The sequence below is a fragment of the Manis javanica genome, chromosome 11 (genome assembly GCF_040802235.1).
Source record: "Manis javanica isolate MJ-LG chromosome 11, MJ_LKY, whole genome shotgun sequence".
Lineage (NCBI taxonomy): Eukaryota > Metazoa > Chordata > Mammalia > Pholidota > Manidae > Manis > Manis javanica.
In genome coordinates, this window is record NC_133166.1 from 22,615,507 (window position 1) to 22,634,505 (window position 18,999).

An 18,999-nucleotide genomic window follows, 5' to 3' on the forward strand; every position below is an offset into this window, starting at 1 on the left:
AGTTTTCCCTGAAGCCTGCCTGCTGTTAGGTCCTACAAGACAACAGAATATCCCGAAAACCAACTCTGCTTTTTCCTTTAGCTGAAGTTTTGTTTCTGGTAGAATTTCTGTTTCTTACAACCAAAAGATTGCTGAAAATTTTGCTTGCTGTCTTTCTCAGTATTTCACCGGAAACCCATGTAACTATACATGTAGCCATCTGTCACTTACAGGTGGGACCACTTTAAAAAAGGTCAATGTATTAAAAGTGTACAAATCTGAAAATGTATGGATAATTTATGGATAAGTATGCATCCTTATTTTAATGGATCCTTGATTTAACGGATAAGTACTCATTACCCTGAAATAATTATTTGCTCTCTGAAAAGAATTTGCTAGAGGGTATCCTTTATAGTTTGCCTAGTGCTCTGAAATGTTTCAAAACCAACATGTCCATCACAGTAAATTAATAATAGGAGAACAAGATGAATCTGCATGTGCCAATAGTGAAATATCTCCAGGAATATTATGGGAAAAATTTGGTCTATATGTTGTATAGTTCTATGCCTTTTGTCATGTGCACTTTCACACAGACATACTTATAGGCCTTTTTTCCCCTTAAAGTCAACAAAATGTTTGCAAAGGTTACTTTTTGAGAGAAGGGACTAGGAAAGATAGGAGGAAAACTTTCATTTTTCATGTATACTTTATCTTTTTGAATCATCTGGCCTAGTGTATTTTTATTTGGGCTTAGTTAGGCAGTGAAATTATAGTTTTTTCTCTCTTAATACACTTTTTATCCATTAAAAATGGAAATTATGAAAAAATAAATAGAGAAAGCAGAACTGAGAAAAGTAAATAGCAGGACTAAGAAAACAACACCCTGTAGCTATAGAGTGGATGTCAAAAAGAAAGAATCAAATTCATACCACAGAACCTCAGGAATGTAAAGCACCAGATGCTGTGGGAATGTGGGGTGAAACATGGGGCTGAAAATAGGGCATATGGTTGAAAGTTTATTTTTTAAATGCAGTTAAGACTTCCAGGCCTCCTCCTCCAGCCTGGTCAGCCAATTACCCCTTCCCAACAGGGACAGGACACTGAAGCCTGAGGATGAAGCGAACCAGAGAGCCTCCGGGCTCAGGGCCACCAGTAACAACAGAAAGTGAAGAATAAGTGCTGCTCCCCAAACGGGGAAATTAAGAACAAGTCAACCATCATACCCAGCCCTTCTGCCATGTAGCTCCAAGAACAATGGCAGCCAGGCATATTTCCTTCCTGGGCAGAACCTTGAAAGATTTGTCTTTAGAGTTACTAAATGACTCTTGAGAAAAGATCTATAAATGCAACTTTATGCATTCTCCAAAAAAAAAAAGTGGCTAAGTCCCTACCCATTCACCATACAGTGAAACTACATTTCACAAGCTCTGCATACACCCAAAGTGCTTCCAACTTGACCTCACTCTTAAAAATGCAAGGAAACAAGAGTCACCAGACATGTGAAGAAAGCTTGAGCATGAAAAACAAGCATAACCAGGAAAAAGAAAACTAAGAGGAAGCAGAAACAATACAGAAAGCAATAGAGGAAAACTGCCCCCAAATCTACAGTATGTAAAGAGAAAAAAGAGAAAATGATACAGCCATGAAACAAAAACAGGACACCTTTTTTTTTTTTGAGAGGGCATCTCTCATTTATTGATCATATGGTTGTTAACAACAATAAAATTCTGTATAGGGGACTCAATGCACAATCATTAATCCACCCCAAGCCTAATTCTCGTCAGTCTCCAATCTTCTGAAGCATAACGAACAAGTTCTTACATGGTGAACAAGGTCTTACATAGTGAATAAGTTCTTACATGGTGAACAGTGCAAGGGCAGTCATCACAAAAACTTTCAGTTTTGATCACGCATCATGAACTATAAACAATCAAGTCAGATATGATTATTCATTTGATTTTTATACTTGATTTATATGTGAATCCCACATTTCTCCCTTATTATTATTATTTTTTTAATAAAATGCTGAAGTGGTAGGTAGATGCAAGATAAAGGTAGAAAACATAATTTAGTGCTGTAAGAAGGCAAATGTAGATGATCAGATGATCAGGTGTGTGCCTATGGACTAAGTATTAATCCAAGCTAGACAAGGGCAACAAAACATCCACAGATGCAGAAGATTTCTCTCAAAACAGGGGGGGTGAGGTTCTAAGCCTCACCTCTGTTGATCCCCAATTTCTCACCTGATGGAAAAACAAGACACCTTTTAAAAAAGTAATAAAAACAAAAAAATCTTGGAATTTTAAGATATATTAGCTAATTTTTTTAACCCATAAAATAATTGGGAGATGAACTTGAGAAAATCTTCCAAGAAGTAGAACAAAAGGAAGTGGAGAATATGAGAGAACAAAGTTAGAAAAAGTAATTAAGGATGCCCAACAGGAATTTCAAAAAGAAAGATTAAGTGAGGGGGAGAATATTATCAAAGAGCACAAGAAATTTTCCCATGTCTGAAGGACATGAGTTTTTAGACTGAAAAGGGCCCACCAAATGCCTCGTGACTGAAAACATGCCCACCCAGGCATATCATGAAATACCAGAGCCCTCAGGACGTAAAGAAGATTCTAAAAGCTATGAAAGAAAACCCAAGTCACATACAAAGAACAGGAAATCATAATGGCATACCTCAAAAACAACATAGGAAGCTGAAAGACAATGGTGAAATGCCTTCAAATACTGAGAATTACTTTTATTGGAATATAGTTGGTACACATTATATTGGTTTCAAATGTACAACATAGTGACTCAATAATTAAACACATTACTAAATGCTCACCACAGTAAGTGTAGTTACTCCCTGCTATCATACCAAGATAATCACAGTATTATTTGTTATGTTCTCTATGCTGTACTTCCATTCCTGTGACTATTTTATAATTTGAAGTTTTGTACCTCTTTATCCCTTTCACCTATTTAACCCATCCCCTAATCCCCTCCCCTATGATAACCAACAGTTGGTCAGTATTTATGGGTCTATTTAGCCAAGATGTGGAAGCAGCCCAAGTGCCCATCTATAGATGAATGGATTAAGAAGATACAGTACACAAATGATTCCCTCATTTGTGGAGTATAACGATGAAGCAGAACTGAAGGAACAAAACAGCAGCAGACTCAGAGACTCCAAGTAGGGACTAGCATTTACCAAAGGGGAGGGGTCGGGGAAGGTGGGTGAGGAGGGAGGGAGAAGGGGATTGAGGGGTATCATGATTAGTACACATGGTGGGTTGGGGGTCATGGGGAAGACAGTGTAGCACAGAGAAGACAAGTAGTGACTCTGTGGCATCTTACTACACTGATAGACAATATGACTTCAATGGGTATGGGGGGTACTTGATGATATGAATGAATGTAATAACTACATTGTTTTTCATGTGGAACCTTCATAAGAGTGTATATCAATGATACCTTAATAAAAAAAGAAGATGCAGTACATATACACAATGGAATATTACTGAGCCATAAAAAAGAAGGAAATCTTGCTAGTTGTGACACGTGAATGGACTAAGAGAGTATTATTCTAAGTGAAATAAAGGTAAATACAATATGATTTCACTTATATATGGTATCTTAAAAAAACAAATGAGAGGAAATTATGTTTTCTAGAAATCCGTACTTAGCCAACTTATTAATCAAATGTGATGTCTCAATAAATATGTCAAGATATGCAGGGGTTTCAAAAATATTCCTACAACACACCTATTTTCAGGGAACTACTCAAAGATGTGCTCCATTAAAACAAGGAAATAAACCAAGAAAACGGGAGTCACAGAATTCAGTAAATGGGGCATCTGGCCCAATAGATAGGCAAAGGGATATCTTAGGACATCAGCTCTGCAGAGTAACAATTTGTCCAGATTTGTGCAGGACAGAAGGTATATTAGTTTTTTTGATGAAGTAAAATAAAGCCTCAAAATCTCAGTGGCTTAGAACAACAAATATTTTTCATATTCATGAGTCTGCATATTGGCTAGGGTTCAATCAATCAATATAGCTGGGCTCAGCTGGGCTTGGCTCTAGCCTGAGGTTTGTGTTCAGGTCTTCCCCCCATGTTTTCTCATTCTCCTTGAACCAATTGCCACCCAAGCCATGTCCTTTTCATGGTGGATTACAGAAGTTCAAGAAGCAAGCCAAACTGCACAAGCATGTTGAAGTCCTCTGCTCCTTTTGTGTTTATTAATATTATTGAGCCAAAGCAAGTCACAAGGCCAAGCTAACATCAATGGGGTGGGAAAAAACACTCCTCCTGCTCTACTGGGAGATACTGCAAAGTCATGGCAGAGCATAGGTGTATAATCTCTAAAAGGAAGGAACAAAAGAACTGAGAACAATAATCTGATCTAGGGTTTTGTTCTAGAAAGCTCCAGAAGAGAGGACCCCACGAAAACAATAATGGGCTGATAGAAAACTTGACGTCTGTGTAGAAAAGAGTATTTCCAAGAGGTTTACAATTCCTTAAGAGAGTGATAGTGATAGATACTTAGGAAAGTAAGCAATTGAAAAACAAGCAATTATTAATTCTAGGAAAAGCAAAAGTTCATACAAGGAAATTAATCATAGATGTTATATATGATATATACATGACTCAGACATAAAGTCCAACTAAATGTTGACATAACTAAAATTTGTATGCAACTACTTTTTTCATGGATTCCAAGATGCACATGTTATCAAAACAGAAATCTGAAATTAAATCTGTCACAATCGCAGTCAGTCAGGCAGTGATTGTGACACAGATGTCATTGCCATATGCAAACATGGTTGTTATCTCCTACTGGCATGACTGGATACCTCCCACTCCCAGACACTGAAGTCCACAAATCATTTAAGGACCATTTGAGGAAAGAACGTTAAGTTCAGGTTTTGTCTAAGAAGTTTTTGTGCTTTGTGGAGAAATCAAGAAAATGGCAGTATCAAAACTTGCAGAATGAATATCTGTGGTTTGGAATAAGATCCCATTGATGATAGTGGATCTCTTTTTTTTTTAATGGTATTATCACCAATATGCTTGAAGGAGAACAATATTGTGTTTAAAAATAAATCAAACGTGGGCATTGACATCTTTAAGGCAAAAAGAAGTGATTCAAAAGAATGGGATTATGAATGTAAAGAAGTTTTGGAAATCCTTTAACCAGTTTATTTGCTACTATTTTTCTTTTTATTGCGTGCGTTCACTAAAGAATATAGTAAATTATACACCTAAGGTCTAAAAGATCTCCTTCAGTAAATATGAAATTACATGATTCTAAGTGATAAGAAAGCATTGTGATTATTTTGGCAGTTTTTTTCTTTTCAGTGGCGTAATTTTAAAGATGTGTCTTACAATCAGTGATGTCTTAGATACTGTGACATATGGCATGTGTGGATACTAGAGGGAGACACACTGGGTGCTTGGTGGTATGGATGATAACTACTCATACTAGGCAGCTAATAGTCTAAAACCAAGAAATCATAGGGTAAACATTATACTGAAAGAACACACTGCCTAGGATTAAGTCCCAGCTCTGCCATTTACTAACCATGTGACCTTATAAAATTACTTAACCTCTCTGTGACTCAATTTTTCTCATCTCTATAATGGGAATAGAACTCATTACTACAATATAAGGTAATGATAAGATTAAACAGTGCATGCAAAGCACTTAGGACAGAACCTAGCACATTGTAAACACTCAGTAAATGTTGTTTTTTATCTAAATATATGGAGATCAGTACCAAAAGAAACAGCTAAAATGGTTTGGAGACTGGGATCTGAGCTCTGGGAATAGAATGGGGTAGAGAAGAGACTGATTTTTTTTTCATTATACATCTTGATTTTTAAAATTATGTACATTTTAACTTGACAAAATAATTATTAAAAATACACATGTAAGTGGGAGTATATCAAGCTGAAAAGCTTCTGTACAGCAAAGGACACCATCAATAGAACAAAAGGGTACCCTACAGTATGGGAGAATATATTCATAAATGACAGATCCGATAAAGGTTTGACATCCAAAATATATAAAGAGCTCACGCACCTCAACAAACAAAAAGCAAATAATCCAATTAAAAAATGGGCAGAGGAGCTGAACAGACACTTCTCCAAAGAAGAAATTCAGATGGCCAACAGGCACATGAAAAGATGCTCCACATTGCTAGTCATCAGAGAAATGCAAATTAAAACCACAATGAGATATTACCTCACACCAGTAAGGATCGCCATCATCGAAAAGACAATCAACAACAAATTTTGGCGAGGTTGTGGAGAAAGGGGAACCCTCTTACACTGCTCGTGGGAATGTAAATTAGTTCAACCATTGTGGAAAGCAGTATGGAGGTTACTTAAAAAGCTCAAAATAGAAATACCATTAGACCCAGGAATTCCACTCCTAGGAATTTACCCTAACAATACAGCAGCCCAGTTTGAAAAAGACATATACACCCCTATGCTTATTGCAGCACTATTTACAATAGCCAAGAAATGGAAGCAACCTAAGTGTCCATCAGTAGATGAATGGATAAAGAAGACGTGGTACATATACACAATCGAATATTATTCAGCCATAAGAAGAAAAGAAATCCTACCATTTGCAACAACATGGATGGAGCTGGAGGGTATTCTGCTCAGTGAAATAAGCCAGACAGAGAAAGACAAGTACCAAATGATTTCACTCATATATGGAGTATAAGAACAAAGAAAAAACTGAAGGAACAAAACAGCAGCAGAATCACAGAACCCAAGAATGGACTAACAGTTACCAAAGGGAAAGGGACTGGGGAGGATGGGTGGGAAGAGAAGGATAAGGGTTGAGGGGGAGAAAGGAGGCATTACGATTAGTGTGTATAATGTGGGGGGAGGCATGGGGAGGGCTGTGCAACACAGAGAAGACAAGTAGTGATTCTACAGCATATTAACTACACTGATGGACAGTGACTATAATGGGGTTTGTGGGGGGGACTTGGTGAAGGGGGAAGTCTAGTGAACATAATGTTCCTCATGTAATTGTAGATTAATGATACCAAAAAAAGAAGTTTAAGAAAAATATATATATACATGTAAGTGAAACAGCAGCAGACTCACAGAACCCAAGGATGGACTAAAGGTTACCAAAGGGAAATGGGTTGGGGAGGGTGGGTGGGAAGGGAGGGATAAGGGGATCAGGGGGTATTATGATTAGTGCACATAATATGGGGGGCACGGGGATGGAAGTATAGCACAGAGAAGACAAGTAGTGACTCTATAGCATGTTACTATGCTAATGGACAGTGCCTGCAATGGGGTATGTGGTGGGGACTTGAAATAGGGGGGAATGTAGTAACCAAAATGTTGCTCATGTGAAACTGGAGCATAAGATTGTGTATCAATGATACCTCAATAAAATAAATAAATAAACTAATTGTTCATGTAAAATATATATATATACATGTAAGTGAATCATACACCTAAATGCAAAGCTATAAAACTACTGAAGATAACAGAGAAGAAAATCTAGGTGATGTTGGGTTTGGCCTGTTTGGACACAACACCAAAAGCACAATCCATGAAAGAAAGAAATGGATAGGTTGGACTTTATTAAAATTAGAAGCTTCTGCAAAAGACTGATAAGAGAATGAAAAGACAAGCCACAGCCTGAAAGAAAATATTTTCAAAACACATAATCTGAAAAAGCACTAATATCCAAAATAGACAGAGAACCCTAAAACTCAGCAATAAGAAAATGGCAACCAGATTTAAAACTAGGCAAAAGATCTGAGAGATCTTCTCACCAAAGAAGAGATACAGATAGTAAATAAGCTTATGAGAAGATGCTCCACATCATGTTATCAAGGACTTGAAAATTAAAAGATACCAAAATGAACAAAATCCAAAACACTTATACCACCAAGGCACTAAGACGTCCAGTGTACCTGCTACTCCTGTTATTTAGGTTTTATCAGGTTTCATCACAATTGTAGAGGACCAGTTTATCTCATGAGATGCTAGGATGTTCAAATTTTGTCTAAATTGTGGCACAGATGCTGAGAGTTAACGTGGTCCTGAAGCAAAATGCTGAAGATGTGATTCTGCCCTGGCCAGGTTAAACAAAATTACCTCTGGCCACCTTTGCTTACTGAAATAGAGAAAAAGCACTTGCAAATTACTAACTTTAAGACAAGCACCTGTTGTCTTGCTGTAGTAAAGACACCTTATCTGGAGCAGCAGCAAAGTTGAGGTCATCACCTGTCTTAACCTTTCAGTAATCCACTGTCAGTCTCCAAGGACCTCTGACTTCTGCCTGAGCCAGACAGGTGAGTGTAGGTAACAGGAATCACCACCTCTGAATTTTCAGGTCTTCAATGGTTAGCTTAGTCTTGAGTTTCCCCAGCAATGTGTTACTGCTTTTTGTTTTTAATTTTGATAAGAGGGAAGCCCTAGGATGTACACTTAGCCCTGTCAACCATAATAGCCATAGTCCATGGATTTTCAGGCATATTCTGCCACTTGCTGAATGTACCTAGTCTAACTGTACACTCTGAACCTGAAGAGACTGGGGAAATGGATTTAAGGACTGGACTGACAGGTAGGTGAGAATCAAAAGTCAATTTATCATATGAGTGGTGGGACCGCTGTGCCAACTACAACTCTGGTTAGCACTAGAGCCAGCGCCAACCATCCACAAGGGCACTGTTACTCTGTTAGTTTCCTATGGTATGGCTGCCGTTATGACATAGCACAAAGCAGGTATTCAGCATACACAACAGAAATGTATTGTCTCACAGCTCTGGAGTGCGGGAGTCCAAAGTCACTGTGTTGGCAGGCTGGTTCCTCCCTGGGGCTTAGAGGGACCCCAGCCCCTGGTGGTCACCAGCAGTCCTTGGCATGCCTTGGCTTGCAGTTGCAGCACGCCAACCTCTGCCTCCATCCTCATGTGGTGTTCTCTCTGTGTACCTGGGCAAACTGCCCTCTTCTTTTAAGGACACCAGTCATCGGATTAAGGTCCACACTAACTCAGTATGACCACATCTTAACTTGATTACATCTGCAAAGAACCAATTTCCAAAAAAGGTCACCTATTTCACAGGTACCTAGGGCAAGGAATTTTGACATATCTTTTTTGGAGACACAATTCAACCCATAACAGTTACTCTGGGAAATGACTACAGGTCCCATTGGAGAAGCCTGTAAGGAACACATAGACAAATATTTACACATCTTCCTTTGCTCCTGCCTTCACTTCTTGCAAGGAGCTCTAAGTCTGTGGATTAACTCAAGCCTAGCAATTGGGTGAGAGACCATAACTCTTCATCTTGTCTTAAGTTAGCCCTCTGTTCACCAGTTCAAGAAGATTTTTCATTTTACAGATCAGTTATCATCTTAGTGAACTACCCATTTTATTTAATCCCATCTGTAGTGTCTTCCCCCAACATTCTTGGCCTGCAGAATCCAGTTGCTACATCACTTTCCAAAGATGTCACCACTCTCACAAAATTCTCAACATCTTGGTGAAGAGAGTGTCTGTCATTTGGGCCCTCTCGGGATGGAGTTGGGAGTGGATGAACCACACCTACAAGAAAGGAAAGGTTTATAAACCAACATTCCCATCTCCCTGTTTGGGTTCTTTCTTCCACAATATATGGAAGGATTTTGGTGTTTCAATTTCACTTGACTTTATCAGTGAGTCCAAGTTCAGTCAACCAACTGAAGAGAGTAATTAAATCCACTATACCCCACGAGGATAGATGAAATTTATATTTGAGGTTGAGGATGTGGATGTGGAGCAACCAGAATTCACATACATTGCTGGTGGGAGTGTAAAATGGCACAACCACTTTAGGAAAAGTTCTGGCCATTCCTTATAAAACAAAACATATATCTACCCCAGGACCCGATAATTCCTGACATGGAACTGAGAAATGAATGCCTATGTCCACAAAAAATACTTTTACATAACCGCTCATAGCAGCACTATTTATAATAGTCCCAAAGTAGAAACAACCCATCTGTCCATCAAAAGAGCATGGCTAAACATGCTGCAGTATCATATTAGTTTTCTATTGCTGTATAATAAAACCCAAATTTAGCAGCTTAAAACGACATTCATATATTATTACAATTCTGTAAGTTAGAGCCTGGCATGATTCCCATCTGCTTAGAACATGGCTGGGTTCTCACCTTTGCAGGATCTCAGGGTGTAAGACAGTCTATGTTTCTCTCTGGGGGTTCTGAGGAAGGATCCACTCCCAAGTTTATTCAAGTTCTTGGCCAAATTCAGTTCTTAGTGGTTGTAGGACTGCTGTTCCTGTTTTCTTACTAGCCATCAACTGGAAATCCATCTGAGCTCCTAGAAGTCACTCACATTCTTTGCCATGCAGACCCTCCATCCATTAGTAAAGAATCTTCCATTGAGACTCTCTCATGCTTCAAATCTCTCTGACTTCACTGTTTCTGACCTCTTGACCCAAATTTAAAACATTCATGTCATTAGGTCAGATCCATACAGATAATTCCCCTTTTTAAAAGTCAACTTTGCTTATAAGATAAACAAATACTGGGGATGTAATGTACAATCAGATGACTATAGTTTACTCTGCTGTATGGTATATGTGAAAGTTGCTAACAGTAAATGCTAAAAATCCTCATCACAAGGAAAAAACTTTTTCTTTTGTTCTTTTTTTGTATCTATATGAGGTGATGGATGTTACCTAGACTTATGGTGATAATTATTTTACAGTATATGTAAACAAAGTCATTATGCTATACACCTCAAACTTACACAGTTCAGTATGTCAATTATATCTCAATAAAACTGAAAAAAAAGTCAACTGTGCTATATGGCATAAGCTAATCATGGGAGTGATATCCCATCATAGTCACAGTACTAAGGAATGTGCAGAGCATGTACACAAAGAGGCAGGCATCTTGGAGGACGTGTTAAAATTCTGCCTACAGAGTTATATTCGGTCAACAAACTACTACCCAGTAATAAAAAACAATTAACTATTGATACACATAACATGGGAAAATCTCAAAAAAATTATGGTGGGTGAAAGAAGACTTACATAAAGCATACACAAGGGAATTCAAGAACAAGTGATACTAATCTGTAGTGGGAAAGAATCAAAAGAATGGTTACCTCTGAGGGGGCAGGGTTAGGATTGATTGGAAAAAGGCATGAGAGAACTTTCTGAGATGATGGTAAGGGATTGGGTTACACAAGTATGTGTCAAACTCATTTAATGGCACACTTAAGATTTATTCATTGCACTGTGGGAAACTTATACATGATAAATTAACAAATAATACTTTGGTTAATGATATGCACACTAAAATGATAAGGGGCAAGTGTACAGGTGTCTGCAACTTACTGTGAATGCATCAAAAATACAATGGATTGACAGATGAAGAAGGATGGATAGATGGAGATGTGATACAGTGAATATAATAAGATATTATTATAGACTCAAGGAAAAAAATTACTTCATCTTCAAAAAAAAAGCAATTAGAATTCCCAGCTAATAGACCTGGCCCATGGAATCCAGGCTGTCTGGGAAGTGCACTCATACTGATCAGTTCAGCCTAATTTTAAATTATGCTCCTCCTCTCTGGTCCAGCACCCTCAGAATCCATTCCCACATGTATTTGCCAGATCTTATTGATACAAATTTTTTTTTGAGAGGGCATCTCTCATATTTATTGATCAAATGGTTGTTAACAACAATAAAATTCTGTATAGGGGACTCAATGTACAATCATTAATCAACCCCAAGCCTAATTCTCAACAGTCTCCAATCTTCTGAAGCATAATGAACAAGTTCTTACATGGTGAACAAGTTCTTACATAGTGAATAAGTTCTTACATTGTGAACAGTGCAAGGGCAGTCATCACAGAAACTTTTGGTTTTGATTATTGATACAAATTTGAAAAATAATTTAAATTTTTTAGTGGGGAGGCCTTCGTATGAATTTGACTTCCTATTTGGCCCTGAAGCATGTTGGAGTTTGATTCTGGTTATGAGTATGGAGACAATGAAGTCAGTGGGATGGGACATGAAGAGACTCAGCCAGATAATTCCCTATGGGGTAGTCTTTACATGATCTTCAAACAAGAGAGCAGTGATCCTGTTAGACAGGGAGAGAGTGCCAAAGTAGCTGGCTGTTTTCAGTGGGAGGCTGGGTTTGTGGCAGAGATCCCTAGTCTCCTAATGTGGTAGACAGCTTCTGACAGGGCCCCCAGAGATTCCTGCAGCCTGATGCTCAGGCCATGCCCTTGTGTAATCCCCTCTCCCTAATGTGGGCAGGACCTATGAACTTGCTTCTAAGGAACAGAATATGACAAAAGTGATAGAATATCACTTCTGAGATTAGGTTATATAAAAACCTGCCTCTGCTTGCTGGAATTCTCTCTGGCTATTCTTATGTGCTTGTTTGGATGGAGAGACACAAATGGCAAGTTGTTGAGGGCAACCTCTGGGAACATCTGGCAAAGACCAAGCCCTTCAGTCCAACGCTTTGGAGGAACTGGGTCCTGGCAACAATCATGTGAGTGAGCCTGGGAGCAAGCTTTCCTTAGTCAAGCCTTCATTTGAGACTGCAGGTCCAGCACTTTGATTGCCATCTTGTGAGAGGCCCCAGAGCAGAAGACTCAGGTAAGCCATGTCCAAATTCTTGACCCACAGAGACTATGAGATAAATGTGTGTTGTTTTAAGCTAATAAGTTTGGGGGGATGATTTGTTATGCAGTCATGGGTAACACACCTGCCTAATAACCATTCTCTCCTTATTCCTCAGCAACAAAGACTATTTTATTTGGGATACTACAGTGCCCTGTTCGAATCCTTCCTTTCCCAGTCTCCCACTAAGTTTTAGGTGACCATATATAAGTTCAGGCAAAAAAGAAGTAAGCAGGAGTGTTGCAGAGAACTTCTGAGAAATGCACTCTTTGCTTTTCCTCTTCCTCATTCTTGCTGCCTAGAATGTGGATGTGATGGCTAGAACTCCAGCAGCCATCTTAAGACATGAAGTAACCTTGACGTTAGAAACCACCACACCCTAGGAAATGGAAGGAATAGGAGTCCCTGGTGCCCATGGGGCAGCCACACCAGCACTGGACTTCTTACCTCCAGACTAACTTTAAGTGAAGAAGAAATAGTATATTGTTTACACTATTGTTATTTTGGATTTTCCCTTATGTACACCAAACCTAACACTACTCATAGAGGACTCAGGGATCTCTTAGCCATCCATATCCTCTCATTTATCACCATTGCAGCATGTCCCTCTTAAAAACAATGCTCTTAATTCTCACACAGGAGGAAAATTTGAGTTTGATTTTTACTATCTTTCATTCTCTCTTTAACATTTCATGCCTCCTCACAATCTTTTATAATCCTCATTCCCTTTATAATGATCTCTGATAATCCCCCAAGTCTATGCTCTCAATGCACATTTCATTCCAGGTGACCATTTGTAATAAATTGATAAACTTTTGCCACTGAATGCCACTCCATCTCCAGATTTTCCCTGCCTTTAGACCCAACCAGTCCACACAACTATTCCTGGATTCCAACAGTTCTATGACAGTCTGATGTGCTCAGCCAATCTAGTACTAATTTCTGTATCAGAGTTATTAGTTAAAAGTAATAGAAACTAACTCTTTTTTAAGCAAAAATAATTTTATTAAATATATTTATGAAATGTATTAGATACCTCAGAGAATTACTGAAACAATTGGAGGACCAGATATAGAGCCACACAACTGGAGAAAATACCCTAAAGTAGGCTGTATTGTTGTCTCCATGAGCACAGCCCTACCACCACCACCTGATGTACAGCTGATGTGGTTGGCACTGAACCCCAAATGCTGCCAAGAAAAGCTGTGTAGGGGCCCTGCTGCACCTATTACTAGATCTTCTGCCAATCCATTGCCCCTGGAGAGAATTCTTACAGTCCCTCAGTCCTTAGCTGCATATTCCTTAGCTTAGTCTGTGATCAGTGTACGTGACTGGCTGACTTGATCAAGTGTCTGCATCTTGATTGTGAGCAAAGTTCTGAAGGCAAGTATCTGACATCTATTATGTGGAAAACTCCCCTAACTTAAAAAGTGGTTTCAAATGCCAGATACTTGCTGGTATTAATGAATGTCAGCTCTTGCCTTCTGTCAGGCCAGAGTACCAAGAAGGACTGGGAGAAACACACTTCCCCTAATTCCTCTAGATCTTCACAAATATTCCCATTTCACCTGTTAGACTTCACCATTTTCCCATCAGTGCCTTCACCTCAGGGTGTGGTGGAGAACTTGACTCTAGACAATCTACAAAGTGCATGATTATCCTCCTGCTGCAGCCTCATATTGCCAGCCACAGACAGAGGCTTCCTTGCTAGAGTTAAAAATTGTCATGCTGTTCCTCATCCGTTTGTCCCTTCTTGAAACACCTTCTTGACACTGCTAAATGTAGATAGTGTACTCCAATATTTTACCATTTTTCTACTTAGACCTCTGAAGTTGCAACCACAAGGTGAGGGGAAAAGTCGACATCAAGTTTTAAGAGCCAATATGCAGTAGTTTTCCCAGCGACTGCACCATCATACAACAAGGCCATCTTGTTTTCAGGCTCAGAGTGGACAGATTCTTGCTGCATCCATCCTGCACTGACAGGGCTAGTTCCATGGTTTAGGGTCTGCTGTTTGCATTGTTACATACCTTACACCAATTTTTTTATTTGAGTCCTTTTGTTTGGAAGTGACAGAAATCCAACTTGAAGTAGATTAAACATAATGCTTTGGATAACAAAATCCAATAAAGGGCTGAACAACTAATTTTGCAAAGAAAGCAAGGATTTTTCAGGAATACCTGGAACTAGGCTCTTAAATTCTAAATACAAGTCTCTGTATCTGTTGCCTCAACTTTTGTTAATTCTTCCTTCACTGCAGATCACCTTTCTTCTCTTCATGATGGGGAACATGGCTGCAAATACTTCCTGAGCTTTCTATTTATAGCTTTCATTATTTCAAAAGAGAATGACTTGTTTCTCAATTCAAATATGAAAAAATGATGAGGAAGGGTTTTGTTGACCCATCTTTGGACAGATACCCACAACCGGACCAAACATGGTTTAGGATAGGATTATGTAAGAACAATGGTTCCCTGAGTAGCCATGTGGCTAGAGGAGACAAGGGTTGTGCTGGACTGAATATACAATAGATGTCCACTATGGCAGCCTTTACGCAGGCCCCTTCCCATGCACAAAGACTTGGGTAAGCTTGTCAGTGGATGGCATGGTTGGTAGGACCAGATCTTTTTTTTCCTTCCCAGTTTTGAAAAAAGAGTCAACTCACCTCAACTTATCTATGCCATTCTCTTGCCCAGACAACTAAAACTTTCAAAGGAGAACCTCCCCATAGATAAATGTCCATGTGCTCACCAGACTGGGAGATCCTTAAAGAAAGCATCCAGGATTTTATCCCCATATGTCTAGCGCCCCATAAAGTTCCATCATAAATCAGACACTCAAAAAATATTTGTAGAAACGGATTGAGGTCTCACAGTCTTCCGGGATCCCTGAAGGTGGAATATTTTAGGCCCTGGAAAGACCTAATACTGTAAACAAGAAACAAAAATGCAAATTAGTGGGAGACTGGGTAGGCTAAGGTACTAGCAGGAAGAAGAGAATGGTCAACAAGGGTTGTCCCCACAGAAGAGAGATGAACAAGAGACTATAGGTTCCGATAGGCATGTTGGGAGATTATATTGTTGATGTGTTTACCTCCAACACTACCTGGACCAGAGAGTCACAGCAGAGGAAAATAGGGATTGAAAGAAGGCTGTTTATGGGACTGGTAGATAAGGGGCTGAGGTGAGCTCCAGGATCCTGAAGCAGGACCTAACAATGTGTCAAATTTTCACTTAGACAAGTTCCATCCCTTGTTAGAAGTGGCCAATGATACTTTAATTTAAAAAAAAAGAATTACACATAGATGTCTGCTCAAGCTTGGCTTCCAATCACAGTTGTGCAATGATGACACCTGGACATTGCTTTGGAGGGTGAGGAGGCCCATTTCAGTGGCAGGGTGGGAACCACTGCTCCATGTTCTCCCCCACAGGAGAGAAGGACTGACAGCAAGAGCACTAGACCAGCTCAGCATGGTGACCGCTCTGAGCACACAGGGTTCTTGCTCAGAGTTCTGAGGGGAGGCTTGGGCCAGTGGCCGCTCATAGAAACAGGCATAAGGTGGTGGAACCTGGGAATTCCTGGGCTACCACCCTCCAAGTGATGGCAGCAGAAAGAGCTCTCCTTCTTCTTCCATTCCCACGGCGCTCTCACTGTCCGGGCTCACAGAACAAGGACCAGAGAAGAAGAAAAAGGCTCATCCCCGCTGCTCACCCCTTACCAGGTTCCCTGTGTATGCTTCTCTCTCTGGCGGGGTGGGGGTTCACCCCACACACTTCCACTGTTTTCCTTTTACTCTTCCCACAGGACCCCTCCTTGAGCCTCAGTCTTGTCATCTGAAAAAATTAAGGGGCCAGGCTGGGCAACTCTATGGGGCCCTTATATTTTCTGAAATCTTGAGGATAGAAATGCTGTGGTGCAAAGATAGGGGTGTGTGTCCAGATTATATCTCAGGTATCAGGTGTAATCTATCAGAGCACCTGGCCAGAGTGTGGTCTGAGTTTGTCGGTCACTCAGGGCTCAGTCACTTGGTGAGAGGGAGAAGGGGTGGTGGTGGTCATGGTGGTGGTGGTAGCTAATCTCTTCAAACACATTATTACCTAATCGTTAAAGTAAACCAGTTTACAGATGAGAAAATTGAGGTAACGTACCCTAAGTCTTAAAGTGGCAGTGCCAGTGCTGGAACCCAGCATCAGGCTCCAGAATCTATCATCACTCATAGAAGTGAAGACATGCCCAGCAAGAAGGCATCACAGCAAGATTGCTTTGACAACATTTCGTGCCAGAGCATTTTTATTTCCTCCAGGAGTGCATGCATTTGGGAGAGGGTCTCAGTCAGGGTGAGCTCCCCACATCAGATTGCAGCTGCTCCCCTCCACTGTGTGCAGCCCTTGCAGAGTCTGACCACTCTGTCTGTCTCCTTTTATGCTGAGTTTTCAGGAAGCTCTCTCACCTGCACCCACATCACATGTGCACAGCCTGAAGGCTGAAGTACCCTATCTCCTCCATCTGAAAGACCTGAACTCAGTAGTGGACAAGGTTCAAAGCATTTATTTGGGCTACTTTAGTTTGTATACCAATCAGCAGATGCAAATGGCTGCCTGCAGAGAAAGGAAACTGCAAGTTCACAGTCCTGTGTCCAGCTACTGCCCAGTCAACCCTGTGACATGCATAATCCAGTAAAACTTTTAATCATCACTACCATTGTTCAGGTTACCTGTAAAGGTGTCAAGCATTTACGATTACGTTGGTCAGAACTCTTGGTTGCAAATGTCAGAAACTCAACTCAAAGCAGTTTAGACAGAAAGAGGAATTTATTGACTCAGTAGCCAGACCATAGACATGACATGATGGGTCACAGTCTCTAAGACAACAGGAACAAGAGCATCTTTGCCTCCCCTCATATCTCCTTGTCCCTGCATACAAGCTTTAGTTGTTTCTTTGCTTCAGCTTTGTCACTGGGGAAGGGATATGATCATCTGCAAATTCCTCAGAAGGACTTTCTTCCAGGCAGAAGGTTGACCCAGAGGGAGGAAGTTTCCTGTCCCTGGGGAGTGAGGAAATGAAGAGGCGAGGATGATCCCTTTCCAGAGAGTGGTGAGTGGGAGTCAGGGGATGAGAATTCATTCCCCAGAACAAGGGCAGGATTCTCCAACATGAAGATCAGCTTAGCCTCCATTAATTTGTTCAACAGATATGGGAAAACCTATGATGGGAAAACCTATGATGTGCAGAGTGAAGAGCTAGACACTGTGGTAGGGCTGGGGAGAAAGTGATTCACAAATGACACAGTTCTGCCCTGAGACCTTGAACTCTATTGCAAATACTTCAACAAGGTGACATGACTAACCAAAAGAGAGGGAGGAACTATGGGACCCCTGACATAGTCCATGCGCATCAGAGAAGGCTTCCAGGAAGCAGTGATATCCAAGTTGAGATCCAAGGGATAAACAAGAGTCAACCAGGTTTGGAGTTTTAGGGGGGTGGAATAGGGTGGGGTGGGGAGTAGAATGAACATTCCAGCCAGAGAGAATGGCTCTGAACTAAAAGATCAATATGAGTGGGCTTCAAAGAAAGCCAAGGTGAGGGGGAGGCAGGTCGGAGCACTGGCACAGAGGACATTGTGGCCCAGAGTGAGGGCTTGGATTTGATCCTGAGGGCTATGGAGAGCCATGGGAGGTCAGAGCAGAGCACTGTCTGATTCCCAGTTCTGAGACCCCTTGGGCTCATCATAGAGGATATGTCAAGGGGGAGAGATGCACTTCATACACCAGTGGGGAGAACTTTTTGAAGCAGTTTTGTTGTTTTAGTTTAGACCTAGAAAATAATTAAAGAAAACACCTAAAAATAACCCCCTGGCATGGAATAATTATGGAAATGGGGATAGGCGTCTTGTGTGATATGAAGAATGGATAGCCAGGGAAGCAGATGACCTGGGATGGGCATGCTTCCCACTGTGCTGGTAAACTCGGGTTAGTATTCCAGGAGCCCTTCTCTCATCCCCCAAGGACTTTAATGGTAACAGAGGTGGCTCCCTTCCCATGGCTTCTTACTGGGTGTCCATTCCCCCATCTGTAGGACCTGTCAAGATTTAGGTGGAGGAAGCTGGGTAGAGAAACTGACCAATCCACTTTCGGTGAGCTGAGGGGCAGAGAAGTTCTCTGTTCTGCTCTCCTGGAAAGGATTCCGTGTCCCATAGTGTGGAGGCCAGGGGCTGAGTCAGCAGAGGGCCACCTCTGTGGCCAGGGGAAGACTGAGTCTAGGTGGTTTTCCAGGGAAAGAAAAGGGCCTCTGGAGAGGGCGGTGAGAGGCTGAGAGTGAAGGGGTCACTGG